Source organism: Dasypus novemcinctus, chromosome 2 (genome assembly GCF_030445035.2).
Source record: "Dasypus novemcinctus isolate mDasNov1 chromosome 2, mDasNov1.1.hap2, whole genome shotgun sequence".
Lineage (NCBI taxonomy): Eukaryota > Metazoa > Chordata > Mammalia > Cingulata > Dasypodidae > Dasypus > Dasypus novemcinctus.
The window spans coordinates 29828764-29845459 of NC_080674.1; the positions used below are offsets into that span (position 1 = coordinate 29828764).

General features: G+C 35.4%; 1 non-coding gene across 1 annotated transcript; it reads left to right on the forward strand.

Moving 5' to 3' along the window:
- Positions 1 to 1346: 1346 nt before the first annotated feature.
- LOC111764855 (U6 spliceosomal RNA) lies at positions 1347 to 1453 on the forward strand. Its single transcript, XR_002797360.2, has one exon. It is a non-coding gene; the product is annotated as a U6 spliceosomal RNA (small nuclear RNA).
- Positions 1454 to 16696: the final 15243 nt, after the last annotated feature.

Below are 16696 nucleotides of genomic sequence, written 5' to 3' on the forward strand. Positions count from 1 at the left end.
AGGCAGTGATAAGACATAGTTAAGATGCTGAAAAAAAAAATACCTCTAGCCAAGAATTCTCTATGCAGCAAAACTGGCATTCAAAAATGAGGGTGCATACAAAATATTCACAGACAAACAGAATCTAAGTTAGTATATCAATAAGAAACCTGCACTTCAAGAAATATTAAAGGGAGTCCTGTAAGTTGAAAGGAAAGAAACAAGAAAGAGAGTTGGAGGAGAGTATAAGAACAATTAAAAAGACAAGAAAAGAGTAATAAAAACAACATATGGCATGCATAAACCCAATGAAAATATGGCTAATTTAAGTAATTCCATGATTGTAATAGCATTGAATAGTAATTGACTAAACGTACCAGTCAAGTTACACAGACTGATAGAATGGATAAGGAAATATGATGCATCTATATGCTGTCTATAAGAAACTCACCTTAGACCCAGGGATTCGAGAAGGCTGAAAGTGAATAGTTGGAAAACAATTTTACAAGCAGTAACTGGAAAAGGACAGGAGTAGCTATACTAATATCAGACAAAATAGACTTTAAATGAAAAATTATTGCAAGAGACAAAGTCGGACATTATATATTAATAAAAGGGGTAATTTTTCAAGAAGAAAGAACAATCATAAGCATTTATACAACTAATCAGGATGCCTCAAAACACATGAGACAAACGCTGGAAAAACTAAGTGGAGAAATAGATGCCTCCACAATTATAATGGGGGACTTTAATACATCATTATCACCATTAGACAGAACATCTCAACAGAGAATAAATTTTTTAAAAAGACACTTTTTAAATAATACGTTAGAGGAACTGAATCTAATAGATATATACAGAACATTGCACTCAAATACATTCTTCTCAAGTGCACATGGATCATTCTCCAAGATAGACCACATGCTTAGGCCACAGAAGAAAACTCAATGAATTTAGAAAGATTGAAATTAAACAAAGTATTTTCTCTGACCACAATGGAATGATGCTGGAAATCAGTAAGGGCTAGAGAACCAGATTGGGCACAAAGATATGGAAGGTAAATGACACTTGATTAGACAAACAGTGGGTAAAGGAGGAAATCACAAAAGAAATAAGCAACTACCTTGAAACAAATGAAAATGACAACACAATATATCAAACAAATGGGATGCAACAAAAGTGGTACTGAGAGGGAGATTTATAGCCATAAATGCATATATCAAAAAAGAAAGAAGAGGTAAAATCAAAGACCTAACTGCACACCTAGAGGAATTATAAAAAGAAGAATGAATTAACCCCAAAGGAAGTAGAAGACAGAAATAACAAAGATTAGAGCAGAACAAAATGAAATAAGAAATAAGAAGGCAGTGCTCGCTTCGGCAGCATATATAATAAAATTGGAATGATACAGAGAAGATTAGCATGGCCCCTGTGCAAGGATTACATGCAAATTCGTGAAGCATTCCATATTTTTGGAGTTGTCCTGAGTGGTGCTGCAGGGACAATTGCCGGACATTGTATGTCCTCCCATGGCCCACTGGATGGAATGTGGGAGAGTGTGGGCTATGGTGTGGACCACAGGCCATGGGGTGCAGCGATGCCCAGAGATGTACTCACCAGATGCAATGGACGTGTCATGATGATGGGGGAGAGTGTTACTGTGGGGGGAGTGGTGGGGTGGGGGTGGCGGGGGTGAATGGGGACCTCGTATTTTTTTAATGTAATATTTTTTTAAAAACGAATAAATAAAATAAAATTTAAAAAAAAGGAACCCCCCCAGAAATTAGAGGAACACACAAAAAAATAAATAAATAAGAAGGCAATAGAAAAAATAAACAAAACCAAAAGCTGGTTCTTTGAGAAAAGTAATAAAATTGGCAAGCTTCTAGCTAGGCTAACAAAGAAAAAAAAGAGACAAAATGCAAATAAACAAAATAAGAAATGAAGAATGGGATATCACCACTGACCCCTCAGAAAAAAAGGTTATCATAAGAGGGTATCTTGAAAAATTATATGTCAGCAAGGTGGATAATTTAAAGGAAATGGGCAAATTCCTAGAAACACACAAGCAGCCTTCAATCATGAAAGAAGAATTTGGTGAGCTCAACAGACCAATCACACATAGTGAGATAGAATCAGTCATTAAAAACCTCCCAACTAAAAAGAGCCCAGAACTAGATGGCTTCACAAGTGATTTCTACCAAACATTCCAGTAAGAATTAACACCAATCCTGCTTAAACTCTCCCAAGAAATAGAAGTGGAAGGAAAATTGCCTAACTAATTCTATGATGCCAACATCACCCTAATTCCAAACCCATACAAAGACACCACAAGAAAGGAAAACCATAGACCAATCTCCCTAATGAAACTAGATGCTGAAATCCTCAGTAAAACACTTGCTAATCATATTCAACAACACATCAAACAAATTGTATAACATGGCCAAGTGGACTTCATTCCTTGTATGCAAGAATAGTTTAATACAAGAAAATCAATCAATTTTATACACCACATAAACAGATTGAAAGAAAAAAAATGACATAATCATAATTATAGATCCAGGAAAAGCATTTGACAAAATGCAGCCCCCTTTCATGATAACAACCCTACAAAAGATAGGGATAGAAGGAAACTTCCTTAGCATGATAAAGGGTATATATGAAAAACCCACAGCAATCATCATGTACAATGGTGCTGGATTGTCTAGATTGGAACCTAGACAAGGATGCCCACTATCACTGGACCTATTGAACATTGTGTTAGAAGTACTTGCTCAGTAACTTAGGCATGAGAAAGATACAACAGGCATCCAAATTGGAAAGGAAGAAGTAAAAACTTCACTATTTGCAGACAAAGTGATCCTATATATAGAAAGCCTTGAGAAATTTATAATATAGTTTCTAGAGCTTATTAATGAGTTTGGTAAAACCACATGTTTTAAGATCAATGCACAAACATCATTAGTATTTTTTTACACCAATAATAATTAATCTGAGGAAGAAATCAGGAAAAAAATACCATTTACAATAGCAACTAAAAGAATCAAATACCTAGGAATAAATTTAATTAAAGATGTAAATTAGTTATACACAGAAAACTACAACACTATTCAAGGAAATCAAAGAAGACTTAAATAAGTGGAAGAATATTCCCTTTTCATGGGTAGGAAGATGAAACATCATTAAATTTTCTATCTTACCCCAAATTATGTACAGATTTAATGCAATCCCAATAAAAATCAATACAGCATGTTTCATGAATTGGAAAAACTTACTATCAAATTTATTTGGAAGGGCAAGGGGCCCCAAATAGCCAAAGACATATTGAAAAAGACAATGAAATTGGGGGAATCACACTACCTGACTTTAATACATATTACAAAGCTACAGGGGACAAAACTGCATGCTTTGGCACAAGGATAGACATACTGAACAACGGAACAGAATCAATTGTTTCAGTATAGATCCTCACATAGATAGTCATCAGATATTTGACAAGGTCACCAATCCCACTCAACTGGGAGAGAATGGCCTCTTTAACAAATGGTGCTTGGAGAAGTAGATATCCATATCCAAAAGAATGAGAGAGGAACACCATCTCACACCTTACACAGAAATTAACTCAAGATGGATCAAAGATCTAAATATAAGAGCCAAGATCATAACAACCTAAGGGGAAAAAAAAGAGACAAAATGCAAATACACAAAATAATGTAGGGAAACATCTACAGATCTTGTAATAGGAAATGATTTCCTGAACTTCACGCCCAAGCATGAGCAGTGAAAGAAAAAATAGACAAATGTGACCTCCTCAAAATTAAACACTTTGGCACCTCAAAGGAGTTTGTCAACAAAGTGAAAAGACTGGCTACCTAATGGGAGAAAATATTTGGTAACCACTTATCTGATATGAGTCTATTATATATCATATATAAAGAAATCTTATACCTCAAAATCAAAAGACGAACAACCCGTTTAAAAAATGGGCAAGTGATTTGAATAGACACCTCTCCAAAGAAGAAATACAAATGGCTAAAAAGCACATGAAAAGATGCTCAACCTCACTAGCTATTAGGGAAATGCTAGTCAAAACTACAATGAGACTCCACCTTATACCCATTAAACAGGTGGCTGTTAAAAAAAGAGGACTGCAACTGTTGGAGAGGATTCAGAGGAAATGGAGCCCTCATTCACTGCTGGTGGAAACATGGAATGGTGCAGCCATTGTGGAGGGCAGTTTTGCAGTTCCTCAAAAAGCTAATTACAGATCTGCATAAGATCCAGCAATTCCACTGCTGGGTCTATACCCAGAGGATTGAAAGCATGGACACAATCAGATATGTGCACAGCATTGTTCATAGTGGCGTTATTCACTACTGCCGGAAGTTGGAATCTACCCAAAAGCCCATCAACTGATGAATGGATAAACAAAATGTGTTATATACATACAATGGAATATTAGCAGCTGTAAGAAGGATTATAATACTAACACACTGGATAACATGAACCTTGAGGACCTTATGTTGATTGAAGCAAACCAGGCATTGAAGGACAAATATTACATGACCTCACTGATATAAATTAAATGAACTGAGGAGGCTTACTGAGCAAGATAGGTTTATAGGAAAGTGAGAAGAAGGTTGTAAGCCAATGCCCATATGGCCAAAATCTATGACAAGGTGGAAGAATGTAGTTGTGCAGTGAAGGGACATGACAGTATTATCGCAATAATGTTGGTTTGGATGGTGCATGTTTGACAGGAGGGTAAGGAGGCGAGGGTGTGTTGGCTGGTCTATGGAACTGGGAAGAAGGTTGGGTGAGGGAGCAGGTGAACACTGGGGATTGGTGGGTACATGATTTAAATTACAACGTTGGGAATGCTCATTTGATAAGATGACAAGGAAAGGTTACCGATCAGGGTGTTGGGTGGGGTGCATTGAGGCCAGGGCATCCCTGCGGCAGCTTCTAGGAAGTGTGTGAAGGATTATTTTGGCATAATGTGTTGCATCAGTGGGTAGAGACTCACATAATGTGGGGAAGGTGTTGGGCTCCCATCCTAGGGAGGCCTGCTATGTTCTCAAACAGAGGGATGGGAGTCACTTGAGAACATCGTGGTACCTAAAACAGACCAGTGTGTCAAGCCCTCAGTGAGGATGCAAGTAAGTATGAATCTTATGCTTCAAGGAGTAAAGCCTGGTGCTTGCCATGGGAATGAAGGGGAGGGGGAGGGAGGAATAACATAGATGAACCAGAGGCACTTTGGTGGTGATGGAAATGTTCTGCATGATCTTGCGATGATGGATACAGACCATGTTATATTTTATCAGATTTTATAAAAGTATATGGTCCAAAATGTAAACCATAATGTGAACTATTGACAATAGGGTTAGTAACTATGTTTAGTAGCTATGTTTAGAAACCATGTTTCATTATTTGTGCATTAATTGTAACAAATGTACCATCCACACATACAATGTTATTGATGGTGGAAAGGGGAAAAGGGGAAGGACGTTGGGTATATCAGAATGCCCTGTATACTTTATATGACTCTACTGTGACCTAAAACTTCTTTGAAGAAAAAACGGAAAAAAAAATTAAGACACAGAGAATAAAGGGTTGAAAATGTCAGTGTACATGCAGGACATCAGTCTTACAATGATGAAAGGCAAAATGTCAAAAAAAAGTTTGTTTTCTTTAAATATTTTTTTGTTATTTTTAATATCCCAATTTTTAAAAATATTATTTTATTTTACTTTTTAATTTTTCTGTATTACTTCTTATGTATAAAACTATCACTATTATTTCACTTTTTTATTAATTAAATATATGTGACTATTTTATTTGCTTAATTTTTGAAGAGGTTTTAGATCACAAAAAGGTTACAAATATGGCAGGGGAGGATCATTGGTGTGTGGGGTATCTGTGAGGGGGCTTACATGGGAGGAAGTTCACCTGTATACATATAAGTCATATAAATATGTTCAAATGTTCATGGGGCATTGTCAAGGTGGATGCAGATTCAAAAAATAACCAAAAGTATATCAAATTCCCATCCAAGGAGTTCTGCCACATTTTCTAATGGAACAACAAGAATGCCCTAAGTACAAGGACAATGACTTGTGAAAGAGGATGGTCCATTGAAGGACCCTTGATTTTGAGAGTTACACTTATAAGCCCTTGCTTTTGAAATTGAAACTTACCCTAGTGATGTAGGGTGTCTAAGAGTTGCCTACTGGGAGCCTCCTTTTTGCTCATATGAGACCTGTCTGTGAGCCAAACTCAGTATATAAAAGCATTAATTTCCCCCCAGCATGGGACATGATTGCTGGGGAAGAGACTCCCTAGTAATGAGCCATTGCTACTAAGTACCAATAAGCAACACATCTGGAAAAAAAAAACAAAAACAAAAAACAGAGAGAAGACTTTGACCAAAAGCTGGAAAAGCTAAAGACAATGAGTTTGTATGGCTAAGAGACTTCAAAGTGAGTTGGGAGGCCATCCCAGAGGTAGCACTTATACATATCTCAACAGGATTTCATTGACCGACAAAGTAGGTACTACCCCAAATAACAAAGCTCCTCAGGGATATGCAGACATTCAGGCACTACAGTCAGGGCAGATAGCTCAGGAATTTGGTCCCTTGCCAGTGGATCCTAATCTGGTATTTATGATCTCCAAAGTGACAGAGTTAGATTCAGCAGTTTGTTTCCCAATGCAGGACTCTTCTGTCCTTTTATTTGAACTTATAATTAGTACTAGGTATATATCCAAGAGACTTAAATCTTTGGGCTGTTCAAATGCCAGCTGAACCCTGAATTTCAACAGAGTTGCCACACCTACTCTCCAGTTCAATGGACTCAATCAGAACAACTAAAGGGAAGGAGATGATGGGCAAACAACATACCAAGGAACAGATAGTACCTACAACTGCAAGCAAGAGAGTCCCATCCAAAAGATGTATGGAACTGAAGTCCCCTCAATTACTGGTGAAGTAAGCATCACCATCCAAGTTTCCTCAGGATTGGGAAGCGAACTATGGACTAAAATAAACATATTAGTATTCTACTATAGACTTACTGTGGTTCTAGCAATGAAAGCAATACCATTGTTGTGGAGGCAGTGAACCATGGATGTTCTGGAGTTAGGGAGAGGGAAAGACAGGTTTAATGGAGGCATTTTCAGGACTTGGGAATCACACTGAATGACATTACAATGACAGATACAGGCCATTATATATCCAGCCATAACCTACAGAGTCTAATGGAAGAAAGTATAGACTACAATGTAAACTATAATCCATATTTAGTGGCAATGCTCCAAAATATATTCATCAATTACAATGAATGTACTGCACTGATGAAAGACGTTTGCTAATATGGAAAAATGTAGGAGCTATGGGAGCAAGGCATATGGGAATCCTCTATATAGTTTCTCTAACATATATGTAATTGAAATATCTTTTAAACAAAAAGAAAAGTAAAGAAAAAAAGGCTCATCCTTATTGAGATGGGCTATACCTTAACTGAAATAACTTCATAAATACCCCTACTTACAATGAGTTCACACCCAAAGGAATGGATTTAGTTTAAGAACATGCTTTTTGGGGTGTTAATACAGGTCCAAACCTCCACACTTCGTGCATATAAAAGTTATGTTTACACTATGCTATAGTCTGTTAACTATGCAATGGCATATCTAAAAAACACTATAACATACTGTATTAGTCAGGGTTCTCTAGGGAAACAGAACCAACATGAGAGATCTGTAAAATAATACGAGATGTTATAAAATTGTCTCACACAACTGTGGGGATGCACAAGTCCAAATCCCATAGGACAGGCTGCAAACCAAGGGCTCTGTCTGATGAAGGTCCTTGATGAGTTCCCCAGGAGATGCTGGCTATCTGAAGTAGAAATAGGAATTCTCTTTCTGAATGCTGAAATCAATTCCCCTTTTATGGCCTTCAACTGATTGGAACAAATATCATATTGTGCTGGCAACAGCTGATTGTATGTGCAACCAGCCATCTATGCAATCAACTCACTGATGATTAAAGTCCATGGAATGCCCTTATATTACAATTAGCTGAGTGCTTGTTTGATTAAACAATTGGGCACCATTACCTGTTTGAGTTCACACATTGGCCAAACCATTACACATACCTTAAATTAAAAAAAGAAACAAACAGAAACAAACGTTATTGCTTAATAATGATAACCATCACCTGAGACTTCAGCAAGTTGTAAATTTTTGCTGGTGTATGTTCTTGCCTCAATGTTGATAGCTGCTGACTGGCCAGGATATTGTTCGCTGAAGTTTGGGAAAGCTGTTACAATTTCTTAAAAGAGGAAAACTTTTTGGTTTATTATTATTATTGGAATAATGAAAATGCTCTAATAATAATTGAAGTGATGAATACACAACTCTATGATTTTACCGAATACCATTGATTATGCACTTTGGATGGATTGTACACTTTGAATGGATTGTATGCTTTATTAATATGTACCATTAAATTTGATTAACAACAACAAAAAAAGAGGACAATAATGATGTTTCCTTTCCTTTTACAAATGATCTGCAGCATGCCATGCTGTTTGATGGCATTTTACCCACATTTGTAGTCAATCCTCTCCACTCCAACCAAAGCTTTATCAATTAAGTTTATATAATATTCTAAAACTTTTGTTGTCATTTCAACAATGTTTGCAGCATCTTTGCCAGGAATATGTTTCCCATAAAGAAAACACTTTCTTTACTTATCCATAGGAAGCAAATCCTCATCTTCTGGATAATTTGTGAGTTTTACATCAGCAATTGTTGTTTCACATTGCACTTTTATGTTATAATGGTTATTCTTTCCTTAAACATCATGAAAAAATCTCTGTCAGCTTCACAATTTTCCTCTACAGCTTCCTCAGCTTTTTCAGGATTCATATTTAAGAGAGTTAGCACCTTGCTCTGGATTAGTCTTTGCATTAAGAGAATGTTGTAACTGGTTTGATCTTCTATCCAGACTACTAAATTTTCTCCCTAACAGCAATAAAGCTGTTTTGCTTTCTTATCATTCATGTGTTCACTATAGTAGCACACTTAATTTCCTTCAAGAGCAATTTCCTTCATAACTTGACTAACTGGCACAAGAGGCCTAGCTTTCATCATTTCTGGGCTTTTGACATGCCTTCTTCACTAAGAGATATCATTTCTAATTTTTATTTAAAGTGAGAGACATGTGATTCTTATTTTCACTTGAACTGCTAGAGGTCATTGTAGGGTTATTAATTGGTCTAATTTTAGTATTGCTCTTTTGGGGAAAAGGGAGGCCTGCGGAGGGAAAATTTTGGGGAAATAGTTGGTGGAGCAGTCAGAACACAGAAAAAAATGTATCAATTTAATTCACTAATAAGGGCATGGTTTTTAGTGCCCCCCAAAAATTTCAACACTAATATCAAAAATTGCTGATCACAGTTCACCATAACAGACTCATTATTATTATTAATGAAAAAGTTTAAAGTATTATAAGAATTACCAAAATTTGACACAGAGACATGCAACTAGCACATGCTGTTAGAAAACTATCACTGATAGTCTTGTTCTGTACAGGATTACCATGAACCTTCAGTTTGTGAAAAAAACCTTCAATCTATAAAGAAAAATTAAAAAGTGCAAAGAAAATTAAAAAAGCCTGTATTTTACTTAATTTCAAAATTAGCGCCAATAGATATGACTTTAGTTGCATTTAATAGGCAGGATTTAGTTTGGATATACTCATAGTGGCAACAATTAAAAACCACAGCAGGGGGGGTACTGGGTTCCTGGCCAGTGGTGCTCTGTCGTGGTCCCTAGGGGAGCAGCGACAGTCTCCCAGGTACAGTGGCGGGGACCGGGAGGGAGTGAGGGTTCAACAGTGAGCCCCTGATGCTAATGACTATGCTTGTGAGCTGATAAACCTAAAATAAGAACAAGGCCTAGAGCAACATTGTGCCTGGGAATTTCCTCCTGTCAGCCTTCATGTTACTCAAATGTGGCCAGTCTCGAAGCCAAACTCAGCATGTAAATGCAATGCCTTCCCCTCAGCGTGGGACATGACACCCGGGGATGAGCCTCCCTGGCAACGAGGGACCACTATCAACTACCAACTGATGATGCAACTGGAAAATGACCTTATACGGAAGGTTCAATGCGGATCAGCAGAATATCCATGTCTACATAAAATACCATGACTTTAAAATGCTGTTTGACCTAAAGTAAGGGGGAAATGGAAAGGAGAAATGAGTTTATATGGCTACGAGTTTCTAAAAAAGAGTCTGGAGGCTGGCAGAAGGATTGCCCTCATGCACAACTGAGCAGAGTCAGAGAGACAGATAAAGCAGATACAACCCCCAGATATTGGTTCCTTTGAGGGCTAAAGAGACCCATGGGAGTTATGGTCATGGCCGATGGGGTTAACTACCAGGGCAGATGGCCCCTCTTTGGAACTGGTGTTTATGTGTGATGAATCTGGACTCAGATGGGATCTCCCTTCATAAGACTTTCATGCTAATGTGCTGGAGGTGCAGTTAATGTTGGGGTTTAAGATATATTTAGGGGATTTGAATCTCTGGACTGACAATGTGATAGCCAGGTCCTGAGCCTCAACAGACTCCAGCACCTACAATCTGATCTATTGGACTTACCACACTCAGCTAAGATGGAGTTGAAGAAGGACAACCACCACACCATTGAGCCTAGAGTGATTACAACTGAAAATGGGAGGATTGCATCCAGCATCCATGTGGAATCTGAGCCTCCTCTTGACATAGAGGTGCAATGGACACAACCAATCCAATGTCCACATAGAAAAGGTGGCATTGGATTGGGAAAAGTGGACATGGTGGATGATGGGTATGGGGAAAGGCAGGAAGAGTTGAGAGGTGGAGGCGTCTTTGGGACATGGAGCTGCCCTGGATGGTGCTTCAGAGGTAATCACCGGACATTGTAAATCCTCACAGGGCCCACTGGATGGAATGGAGGAGAGTATGGGCCATGATGTGAACCATTGTCTATGAGGTACAGAGGTGCCCAAAGATGTACTTACCAAATCCAATGGATGTGTCATGATGATGGGAACGAGTGTTGTTGGGGGGGGAGAGGGGGGGGGTGGGGGGGTGGGGTTGAATGGGACCTCACATATATATTTTTAATGTAATATTATTACAAAGTCAATAAAAAAAAAGGCAGGATTTAATTTCTACTTGTTTAATAAGATAAACCAAATGCATTAATTAAATGAAAATCTTAGCAGAGATATTGCTTATTAACATTTTGCATATCTTGTGAGTCAAAAATCAGTCATTTCAGTAGAAAAAAATGTGTGAACTTTAAGTGTAACTCTTTGAAATAGAAAGATTGTTTATATAGTGGTTTTTTTCTTTTTTTGACACATCAGTGATTGGTGATTTTTTTCCTTTCCAGCTTCAGTCAAAATTGTCAAAAATCTATTTGAATTTTTAATAGTGCTTCTATTGGTAATGTAAATAAATATAAATGGACATTATTATTGTAGTCATTTAAATATCTTCTTTCCGTAATAACACTAAAACATGGATTTTCATTTCAAATGTCTAACATTTAATACATAATTAGATTATTCAAACTTCTAAATTATTTATATGGTTGTATATTGTTTTTCTTCCTTAAAAACTTTTGTTAAAGAAAAATTCAAAAGATATTAAAGAATTACAAAGAAAACCTATTTTTTATATATATGGTAGAATTTGGCCATAGTTTGAAAGCTGGGTAAATGAATTCTATTGAAGAACTTACCCCTAGAAGCAAATTGTAAGATGTTTTCTATTTGTTTATGGTTTTAGTCCTTTGGCCTTGAGCTTGTTTCTCAGTGACTACTGGAAATTGGCTAATAGTTATCCTAGATTATCTATGAATGTTCAATTCTATTGGTTTCCTATGAAAGCATTGTCATGGCAAGCCCCGTGGATTTACCAACCTATTATTCCATTTCAAATGATGTTCCACACTAGTGTGAAATAGGTTTACTAGTGTCAGCTCATTAAACTGGCAACTGCTCCGTGAGGTGTGTACTGGGATGTCTGAGGGAACATTTGAGGGATACTGTCTCATTTCAAAATGCTTAAGGCTTAATCAAAGAAGAATAAAAAATGTTCTAAAATGTTCACCCTCCAGAGGATATCAATTGTTTGAAAAGCATTACTAATCTAAATTTCATTTTCTTACATTTCATATTTAGCCTGATTATTAGAAACTAGATAAAAGCTGGGCACAAAGTTAATGCAGTATCAAAGTCATATTTCTGTTAAATGTTAAATGCTTAATGTAGGGAATTAAATGTTAAATATTGAATGCAGGGAATTGAATGGTGTGTAGAATCAGGAAAGTTTAGTAATATCAAGGGTCACTTAAATGAGATATCATTTAAAGGCAAATTTATTCTTTTATGATCAGATCTCTTCTTTTAATTTTTTAAAAGTCTTCACTTTGGCTCTTGCTTTATTCATCATTAAATTGAGGGCCTTGGTTGAAACAATTTCAAACAGCTCTACTATCTAACTTTTAAAAACATTTTTAGAAAATATAGCTCCTATTTTACTTCTAACTCTTAAGAATGAACTCTCTCTAAGCAGCCATTTAAATAAAAGACTATATATCTTCTCTAAAATAATGATTCCCACATCTGTTTTTAAATTTTCTATGCTGGCATTTTGAAATCCTAAAATATCAAACAAGTCCTTGTTAGATGTGTCAATGTGAAAATTACTGAAGTGTATTATATTACTGATTAGATAGCTATATCATTAGAAAGGTTTAAAGACATTTTAAATAAAGTAAAACCTTAAAAGGAGGAAATGACACAATTCCAAGATAATCTCATTCTAAGTGACAATTTCCCCAGTTTTAATTTTTAATAATTCAATAATTTAAGATAGAGAAAATAATTCAATGCCTCTAAAACATGGAATATTATTTATAACTTATTCATTCATTAATCCAGAAGAGTGTATTATTAGTCTATCTATAAATGTTAATAGATAAGTGAGTAAAATTATAAATTCAGAGTAAAATTTATGTCATAGTATATTTAAATGTTTTTTAACTCAAAAAGGAAATATTAATATAATAACACATATTTTAAAAATATAATAACACATAATTAAGAAAGCTTTACAATCCAATTTAAAATAAATTTAAAAGGAAAAATTGCAAACATGTTATTCTTAGGATAATAATAATAATAGTTCTTGGGGATAACTTTTCTTAAGGTACTTGTGTACATTTTTATACTTATCTTTTTCTTTCTGGATGTATGGTGCAATATAAGAGATGCAAAATATGTATAATGTACACTGTTTAATGAGTACTTATGGAGTTGTTACCTATATCATCACCACTGAAGTCAAGAAGTTGTAAACTAGCTCCCACAAAGTCCTCTTGGTGCTATTTCTTCCCTTAAAATTAACTAGTATCTGGATCTATACATGTATCGTGTCATTAATTTCTTTGTTGATTTACTATCAAAACAATGTAGTTTATTTTACCTAATATTAAACTACCTACATAAAATAAAATGTCTATGCAAGCCATGCTATTGCTTAACATGCATCTCAATTGTAGAAAAAAAGTAGTTTAAATTATGTAAGTTTTAAAGCCATTTTAATACAATATGTTTCTATATTTATGAATAGAGTATTCTGAAAATTAGAATTAAGTAGGGAAACCTAAATGTGGATATATTGAAATAGTTTTATAACTTAAAATGAAAATTTAGTTAAAGATAAATATGTTGGCATACTGTATAAAGCTATATATTAAGCAGCAAACTCCAGTAATTATCTGGTAAGTCAACATTCATACCATAATGTGGTGACTAATGGTAACTAATAAGTAAATATATTAATTTTATAATAATTAAGTTCCTAGAAAATGCATGCAATCAAAACCTATGCAGCTAAACTAATGAATTCAGGGAAAAACAGTGCAAAATCTGACATAAATCCCTCTACAGGAATCTACCATAGAGATAAATCAAAACTTTTAAAGGAAGAATAAGAAACAGGAAAATACTAAATCTGAGCAAATCAAATATAATTATGAAACTATCTTACAAACTATAAGGATATTACGATAAACATTAAAACAATTGAAGGCACACAAAAACAAAACAAAGTTCAGTATCATAAATATTTTAATTATTTTAAAATATTTTATTCTTGTGCATGCATCTTCACAAAATGTAAGCCCCATATCCTCAAATTTTCCCAACCTACCAATATTGTTGTAATCTGAATGAATCTCTTCATAGTGCAACTATCTCTAATAAAACCACAAATATATTAATCATCTCCCCCAAAAGATGAAACAAAGTCCCATAGGTCATTTATTCTTCTTTAGCTGATGTTCATTATTGAAATATACATATAAGTTAACTCCTATGAACAAATATAATATTAGACAGTAAGAGAATAGATGAGTAGAAACAACATTAGAAATTACTAGTCACTATATTTATAAATATATTTGTATCAAAATAAGCTAGAAATATTTATAACTATTAAAGTCCTCATTTCTGCAACTGTTCACATGATCATAACTATTATATAAATTTTGTTTTCCACTGTGTGTGTCTTATTTCCTTTACCCTTAGCTGGGACCCCTGTTAGCCATGCTTCCTTGCCTAAATGGGTAATATTCCTTCCAGAGTTGTCTTGATCATTAGCAACCCTGCTTGTTAGGCTAGTTTTCACTAAATATTATGCTATGGGGATACAAACCAGAGCCCAAGGGAATACCCTACATTATAGACAAATTGCTTCTTACCGCATTAAAATTCAGGATCGTTTAATTCAGGGACAACAGTAACTTTCTTTTCTGCCTGTTGATTGTCATAAGGAGTTTAAAGTGACCAAGTGGCAAGCAAACATCTCACTGGTGCATCATAAATGGTAAAAAGAAGAGGAGCCATTCCCATTTCCACCATTTTTTGTTTGCTTTTTAAAATATATATCTTATTTATTTATCCCATCTCCTTCATTGTTTGTGCTTACTGTCTGCTCTCTGTGTCCATTTGCTGTGTGCTCTCTCTGTCTGCCAGTCTTACTCTTTAGGAAGCACCAAGAACCAAACCTGGGACCTCCCATGTGGGAGAGAGGCACTCAATCACCTAAGCCACCTTAACTTCCTGCTTTGTTGTGTCTCTCATTGTCTTTCCTCTTTGTGTCTCCTTGCTGTGTCATCTTGTGTGTCAGCTCGCTGCACCTGCCTGATGTGCCAGCTCTCTATCTTGCTTGTCTTCTCCAGGAGGCACCGGAACCAAGCCCAAGACCTCCCACATAGTAGATGGGAGCTCAATCACTTGAGGCACATCACCTTCCCATCTTCTGTTTCTTGATCCTTTGAACTGGCTTTAACAGAGACATAACTGTGTGTTGGTCACTGATTAGGAGTATGTATTTTATTGCTTTGAAGAGAGCATTTCTCCAGGCTTTAAAAACATTTGTTTTCTCATTTTGATGCCATAACTGGATCTTCAGAGGCCATTCCTCCATTCATTCAGACTAACTGCTACAGACTGATGAATAATAGAGCAAAATCATTGAATTTCATGACTAGAATCCTATTTCTGACTTCTGTGTACTGAAAAATTATTTCCTTGGTCATTAAAAAAAAGTACTGTGTGGCAAGTGTTACTGGAAGAAAAGGCAAATACATAGTCAGACAAAGTGTCTACTTTAATGAAAATCCAGGAGAATGGATTGTCTTGCATATCATATTTTTTAAGCTCTCCCTCTGCTTTCAGTTGTTTGAACCTCTTTTGAAACACTTCAATCAAATGAACCTGTATTATTCCAGACAGTAAAATTAGGTTTCTTAAATAGATCAAAACATGACCTAGGAAAATATTGTACATTCTCCAAATCTTTCTTTCCTTGTCCATTCAACTTTTTGAGTACACATAAATGAACATAAATTCCATATGATTTTTCTTCTTTTCCTTTATTAAAAAATCAAGTTTGCATCTGTGACATTGACACCATTTGCTAATATCCTTGCATTAAATATTTTCTAACATTCACAAGTTTTAATTTAGAGAAACTATAACTTTAGATTTTGCTGTTTTTTAATGATGCATCAGCAGGTAGAGTAATGTTTACAATCTGTTAAGTCTATTTACAATCTGTGAAAGGCCAAAATTACTTAGATTCTAGGATCAATCATTTCTCTATGAAAAGTAATAGCTTTACCTTCAAATATATCTAGGATTTCTACACTATTTTCTATCATAGCTGCAAGCATAGAAAAAATGATCTCTTTAAACTTGAAATTGCATGAAGTTGATTCTCTAAAATAATTATTATCTCTCTTCTTGCATCTTTTTTTTTGGCGGGTGGGGGGAAGATTTTAAATATTGTATCTAGAGAAAAAGTTTTCAACAGTGGCAGAATTTTAGGCCCTATGAAAATGTAAAGACTTTAGCTACAACTAAGGGAGTAAAAGGTCATAAGAAACACTGAACTAAATAGAGGAAAAGTGAATTATAATCATTGAGTAAAACTACTTGCATATATTGCCATGACAGGGCAATTCAGCTAAAAAATTAGGTTGAGGGAAGGAGATGTACCTTAAGTGAGTGAGCACCTGCTTCCCATGTATAGGTCAGGCTTGATCCCAGGTACCGCCTATGAGCAAAACTAACTAAAGATAT